The sequence below is a fragment of the Dendrobium catenatum genome, unplaced genomic scaffold (genome assembly GCF_001605985.2).
Source record: "Dendrobium catenatum unplaced genomic scaffold, ASM160598v2 fragScaff_scaffold_716, whole genome shotgun sequence".
NCBI classification, from domain to species: domain Eukaryota; kingdom Viridiplantae; phylum Streptophyta; class Magnoliopsida; order Asparagales; family Orchidaceae; genus Dendrobium; species Dendrobium catenatum.
This window is the reverse complement of record NW_021319178.1, coordinates 8,680,410-8,688,124: the sequence shown is the minus strand read 5'-3', so window position 1 is coordinate 8,688,124 and position 7,715 is coordinate 8,680,410.

Below are 7,715 nucleotides of genomic sequence, written 5' to 3'. Positions count from 1 at the left end.
TTCTAGGATTTGGATATGGAAAAATCTTAAGCTCTAGGGTAGGCCCTAAGGTCTTGGATCTAGAAGGATCCTAAGGTCTGGCTCTACGAAGGATCCTAAAGTCTAGAGTGGATCCTAGGGTCTAGGATCGGATCTGGATTCTGGAAGGGTCTTAGTGACCTCATACAAAAATGAGGTCAACACGTCCGAAATTAAAACAGCAGGAACTCTGTTAAAAGTCTAAGGGGTATGAGAAGGTAAGGTATTACCTGATGAACCAGCTAGAACATCTTTAAACGATCTAGATTTAGATGGAGAAATCTCCTCAGCGTCTATGTTGAAAAAGCCTTTGTTGTGATCGTGGATTTTAGACGAAAGATTTCCCCAAGCCATGGAGGAAGTATCCCCCGCCATACCAAGGAGGCCCAAGAGGGCCATAAGAGTAAGAGCACCAGGTAGAACAGCTGAAAATCTCTCAAAATGAACGAAAAAACTAGGGAAAAATACGAGGAAACTAGAGAAACCTTAGGAGCACGAGAGTCGGTGATGTTCATCTTATGCACCGTAACAATTTTTTACTATATAATTCATCTTAAGATATGTTGGTTAAAATTTTTGACTATCAACAAAGAGATTTTGAGTTCAAAACTTACGTTTGTGATGTGTAACATTTTTATTTTTTGATATCCTACTGATTTAGGTAACATTTGTAATATCATACTTAACCTTGAAGAAAATATAATTAACTCAAGAAAGCATATCTAGATAAAGTCGGATTCATTTAGTTAATAGAGGGTCTTAAGTAAAAATACTAAATTAATGATCATGCATGCTCAAAATACAACCATTTAAAGCTTTATATGTTTTATGCCTTCTCCAACAAATTAATCTTTTCACGCATTAATCATTTTTTTCTTGTAAAAGATTATCATTTGATTATAATTATCATTTAATAAGCCTATATAGATGAATTTTCATCATCTTTGCTTCAGCCCCACTTACGAGATCCTAGCCAAATTTTGTAGAGATGTGAATGCTCACGTGGATGAGTTGTTTCACTCTTAGAGATAAATGCGAAATGAGTATATACATAAAATATTTGGACAAGCTCGTGCCATATATGATTAGAGAGAGTTGTCTTAGATGATTTGAACACATAAAACGTTGGCCTTCATATGACCCTGTAAGGAGAGTAGATGTATTAGATTTGGCCTATATTAAGAAATGTAAATATAGTCCTAAAAAAGACTAGGCTAAAAAATATCAGAAATGAGTTTTTTTGTTTATTATATTTAAAATGAAATTTTGACTCTTAATAGAACAAAATGGATAAAAATGATTCATGTAGCAAACCCCAAGTAGTGATATAAAGGTTTATTGTTGTTTTTCTTGTTGTTGTTGTAAAGGGATTTTTTTTTTTTCGTTCCATTCACTCTCCATACTCACTTGTTCTCTATTATGTTTTCTTGTTCTAGCCAACTAAACTTAATAGTAAGATCATGTGACACCCATGAACAAATATGGATAGAACATTCATTTTGGTAGGGCATTAAAATAGAAAAATTATTGTCAATATGTTTTTATAAATTATTGGTCATGCCATGAGTTGGAGTTATATATATATATATATATATATACAAACTTTCCACAAATGAGCAACACAAACTCTGAAATTTCAAAAGTTATATTTTTCCTGCGAGTGTTAAATATAACTTAGTATAACTCATTTTCAACCATTCTTAGTGACATTTGATGAACGACAGTGCTAACAATTTTCATCTTAGAAGCTCTAAAGAACTAACCAAAGGGACAACTTTGGGCATTGACAAGGAGGTCATTAGCTTCAAACTAGCTCATCATTTTCTCCATCACACCCCCAACCATGTATATTACCTGGGCATCATCTCTCACTTAGTACAATCAAATCAAACATCATTATACATAATAATACGATAAGAATCAATTCAAACTTTTTCAGAGTTGCAGCGCTCTAACGTCTCTCTGGGTTTTGGTGGCGATTCTGGGGCGATTTTCTTAGGGCATCTTCGTGTCCGCTGCCGCCTCGTTTAAGCTTTTTGGGCGATTTTGTTGCAATATAGCTATTCCGCTACTTGAGGCTCTCTGTTAAGGATCCATTCTATCTTCCAGCCTTCCTCACTTTGCTTCTTCACTGGTAAACTCATTCCTTTCTCTGGCCCCACTTGTCGGCGGTTTCTCTGCTTTCTTGCCCTATTTATTTTGATTTTCGGCTTTCTGGTGGCTTGAGGTTATTTTTTGCTTTAGTTTGGTGGGGAGACGATGACGTCTCCAACGTCATCTACCCCAGCTGTTTCTTCGGTCCTTACTGGTAAAACCAGATCTTTTAAGGATGTTGTATGTAGTGGATCATCTTCTTCGATTTCAATAGTACAATTTGTGCATTCTTCTTTTAAGGGTTGTCCTGCTCTTTTATTCAATGATGCTGTTGTTCAGCAACTGGCTGCTCCATTTTCATTCACTCTCGTTGGTAAATTTATGTTACGGAGGTCGAATCTGGATGTTATTCGCAAATTTTTTCATGGTTTGAAACTATCGGGTTCCTTTAATGTTGGTTTGCTAGACTCTAAACATATAGCTATACATTGTCTAATGACTTAGATTATAGACGCATTTTCTCTCGTCATTCTTACTACATTCAGGGTTGTCAAATGAGGCTTCTTAAATGGTCACCGGATTTTGATGTGAAGGAGGAGTCTCCCATTGCCCCGGTGTGGATAGCTTTTGCGAACCTTCATTTGCATTTTTTTTAATTCACACATTCTATTTGAGTCTGCTTATGTGTTTGGTAGGCCATTACAGACAGATAAAGCTACTGCTTCTCTTTCGAGACAGTCTGTGGCAAGAGTTTTAGTTGAAATGGATGTGACAAAAAATCACCCGCACAAAATTTGGCTTGGATCTGAAATGAATGGTTACTTTCAAAAGGTGGAAATTGAAAACTTACCTATATTTTGTTCTCACTGTAAGATGCACGGTCATGCGATAAATGAATATTTTTGCTTACATCCTAATTTGCGCAAGGAGAAAAGTATGCCAAAAGTTAATGAAAATGTTGTTAGTAAGAAATTACTTGTGCCAATTCTCCCTTTGGAGAACAATGTTGGTCCTTTCATTCAGGAATTGGGTATTGTTAATCATGGAAATGAGGGGGAAGAGAACATCATTCATAATACTTCATTATCTATTGCTCCAAAATCGGCTTTTATTAGTTCTGTCCCTTCAAATAATGATGTGGTTTCTGAAGGAATTGCAGATCTGATTCCTTCTAGTCTTTCTTTACAAGGTGCTAATAATATTTTAGAACAAGAGAATTGGGTTAATGCTTGAATTGTTAACAGTTTGATGATTTGGTTGTTGTTCTAGATTTAGGCTTTGGGCTAAGTTAAAAAGATTAAAGCTGGTTCTGAATTGGTGGAACCGGAATGTTTTCAAAAATATTTTTTTTTTCAATATTAAGGAGGTGGAAGAGAAGATTAATGCCCTTGAGGATTGCTGTCAAATAGATCCCACTGTTGCAAATCTAATTTCATGGCTTATGTTTTGATGATGATGATTGACAAACACTATTTCTCTTGGATTGCTTGTTGCTTCTAACTTTTCAGGAATCGAATATCGGACGATCAAGAAGAACAGTTCAGGATTGCGTAGGTTTTAGGGTGAGTCAGTCTGTAATTTGTTTTTTTCACTTTTTTAGTCTCTTGTAATGGTCAAAAAGACTGATACTAAGTAACCCTACACACACACACTTGACAGATTAGAATTCTCTGTTTTTGCTCACATCGGCCAGGCGATCCCTTGGATCGTCCTGGCGATCGAGTTCAAAACAGAGACTTTAATCAGGATTCTTTAATTAGGGAGCCGTCATTAACATTTATCGGCCTGACGATAAATGTATCAGCACAGGATGATTAGGCTCAAAAAGAAAAGAAAGTTCCGCCATTAGACAATTAAGGTATACTGTATTTTATAATTATCGACCAGACGATCATTTATTAGGCCTGACGATATTCACAAATTTATGCCTTAATTGTTCAAGAAATCAAGGGAGTAATTTAAGAGAGATTGAATGATCATATCGTCCTGACGATCACAGGATCGGCCAGGACGATCCAGGTCAAAAACCTTAAGTTACTTCAGGACGATAAATATCGGCCAGATCGTATTCAGGCTATTGTAAGGAAGATTTCCCATATTTGAACTGATCGGCCAGGAGACAAGCCAATTTTCAATCATCCCAGTTGCATCCCAGGGGCGATTGCTCTGAGGATCTTCTGAGTTTGTACTGATCCGGTCCTAGACGAATAAAGTCGGCCAACTTGCAATTAATGAGCTCCTTTGAAGCTCTTCTATATTAAGAGCTCTTTAGTATCTTAGTTTCTGATGAACCTTTGGCTGCTCTCATTGACCTGAGAAGACCTTGAGGAGAGAAAGAGAGAGGGAGGGAGAGAGGTAATATTGTGAGGAGGGAGCTTGTGAGGGATTCACAAGGGTTGCTTCAAGATCGCTCTTTGTTCTTCGGTAGAGTTTCTTCGCGTGGAAGGGATCGGTTAGAAGTAAGGAAGTTATCTTTTTTGAGTTGTGGTTCTCTGCCAGCTTCAGAGGAAGAAAAAGGAGATAGGTTCTCTACCTTGCGGGGTGGAAAAAGAGAGGTTTCTTGGTGAGGCTCATCACCTAGTGGGGGCAAAGGAGTAGTCACTCTTTGTAGTGCAATACTGGAGGTGCCTCCAAGGAGTGGACGTAGGTCGAGTTGACCGAACCACTATAAATTTTGTTCTTATTTTTTTGCTTCCGGCATTTGAATTCTGCATTTATTTTTGTTGTGATTTTGGGTTATCATCAAGTTTTATTCTTTGTGAAAAGAAATTTTTTAAAATACCAATTACCCCTCCTCTTTTGGTTAGGCTTTGGGACTAAGGTTTCATAAGGGTTTTAACATCCCTAGTCCATTCTTTAAGGTTTCTGCAAACAAAGTTAAGAACCAAATGATAAAAGCCCTCAGAAATCATTCCAATAACAATAATTGCTTTACCAAGAAAGACAAATGCAAAAATTTCCCGAAAACCGAAACCTTGGCTCCAATTGCTTCCTGGCTTCCTTCCAGTTTGGCGGAGGGAAATAGATTCCCTTCATGGCAGCGATCTCCAAAATATCCGTGTCCCGCAAAAACCTTTCATTAACGAACTTTCAAGTTGGTATCAGAGCGGGATTTTTTCAAAAAATTTAAGTTTTTGAAAACTTTTTGAATGATTCCATGGCTTAACTGGAATAGAAACACTTATTGAAGGAATTCGATCACACTTACCTCCACTGGTGTTGCAAACTTATCTTGATCTGAAAACCCAGCATGTCACTTGCAAGTCAACTGACTATCGCATGTGATGCCTACAAAAGAAGGTAATTGCCACCTCGTACGATGAAATAATGCATTAAACTGAAGGGGCGACTGAATGGCGGACGGGTCAATGAACGAGAAGGCAACATCAAACGCAAAAGGGTCATGTGAAGGTGTGCGGTCATGAATAGTGAGCGGTACTACAGGCGGTACTTCAAAACAGGTGTAAGAGATAGTCATTGGAAGTATAACCTATGAAGATCCCAATGATTGAGAAAACAATGCATAAGTCTTAATACTCTCATGACTGTACAAACTTTAGTCGATACACCACACAATGAATCTATTGTGACTACATGGAACCGTAGACCGTCATGCTCGGTGACGTGTGCAAACATGGCGAAGCCAAAGGTTCTTCGTTTTTTGTAGAAAATTTAAGCAATTTCGCGTTCTGAATTCTAAAGAAAAAGGTAGCATAATTGTAGGGAATTAGAAATTCCATAGAGAATTGGTGGATGATGTTAACTGTCGATCTCTCGTTTCTTACTTGTGCTAGAATCCCTAAAAGAAATCGCGAGTACGTCGTAATCGGTGAGAAAGCTAACAAATAAACTGAAGAATCACTGAATCAAAGAGAAAACTGATCTCACTAATTCCTATTGTGATTAAAGTGTACTGTCTCCCTCATATCATGCGTCGCTAGCGTGATCTAAGACTGCATTGTTGTATGTATCAAATATCGGGCTGATATCTGGTATGCAAGAGAGGTGAAAAAATAAATAAAAGGCAAGCGTATTTACTGGGTATAAGAACAAATGATCTTGTCAACATATTGAAGGGTGACACCAATGATGAAAATTTCTGTGTGTATATATTCATATGAATCAAAAGGAGTTAGTAAGAAATTGCAGAACGATAAACATCTATAACTATCATATTTACGGAACACAAAAGCTCATAATCGAAGGTATTATACATATTTAGGCTGACTCATTCAAATCGTTCGGTATTGAAATGAAGATAGGTATATAGACTGCGTTTGGTGATAATAGTCATCTGATCGCATTTGTTTATTCGTATCGAGGTTGAATGGCATAGTAACTCACTAGAACAAGTGGCTTTGGTAGAGCGTTAATGTTTCCCGAAATTAATAGTTCTTCCGCAGTCATTGTGCAAAGATGGAGGTTGATGCATGTATGCATGGTGATACCGAGAGTTGAATTCCACCACGTCTCATATAAAGAGGATATTAGAACGTGTGATCAATGTATTAGGACTGACCTCCGACCAAGCAGTGACTGAGACACTATAGTCAACTCTTCCTGGTGGTCAGGACAGGCATATAATGGCAAATACAGACGTGTTCTGTGCAATGAAACTGGAAAACACAAGTGGGTACCGGGAGGAAGAATGACGTATATCTCTAGACCCTTGTAACTTACACTAGAGGAGGTCAGGCATACATCTACACCTACATTACCACGCAGAGCAAAGTGAAATAAGCATTGAGGAAGATTCGGTCCATTACTTCATATTACTCCAACTTGTAATTGCCCAATTGCCGTGGATAATAGGTATGGGTCATAAATGAATGTGAACTCAAACCACTGCGAGAGCTGTATTGTAACGAATCGATAAAAACAATATATCAGACAGTCAATAGTAACTCTATATTAAGCGAACCAAAATGTGTCATTTTACTGACAGAGAACCTATAGGATTGATACTGCAAATATATATACGCAAAAAAAGTGACTCGATGATGGCTGGAAACTACTCATATCCACGAATTACATGCTGAACTCGCAATCGGAACATATGATATATGCAAATGCGTCCTCATTATCGGACTCGATGTCCATGTGTGGATTATTCTAAAATCCAATTTAACATGTTTTTTCCAATATTATTACACTTGTATAGTTCACACGTACCACTATCAATGCCATATATCTTCAATTAATGACTGTGCGACACACCTCATCGGCGTAAAGTTTAGATGCGTATATAAAGAACTCTCAATTATAAACATTTTGAGTAGAGAAGGAGATATATACCATCTATGGAGAATACAATCTTCTGTATGTCATATATGGAATACTATAACACAACAAAAATCAAGATATTTTGGAGTCTCCAATATAATAGAATAATTCATTTGAATATCATGTTGCAGCATCATCTAACTATTGATCGTAACCACACTATTTCTTGTAAGAGTTCCTAGGCCAGAACCTAGGAAGAGGGGGCATTATAACTCAAACCATTTAAGAAGCCTCCTATCTATTGGTACGTCATCAAGATTATCTTTACATCCATAGGATCTCGATGACAATTATGGCAATAGTATGGTACACATCTCTTC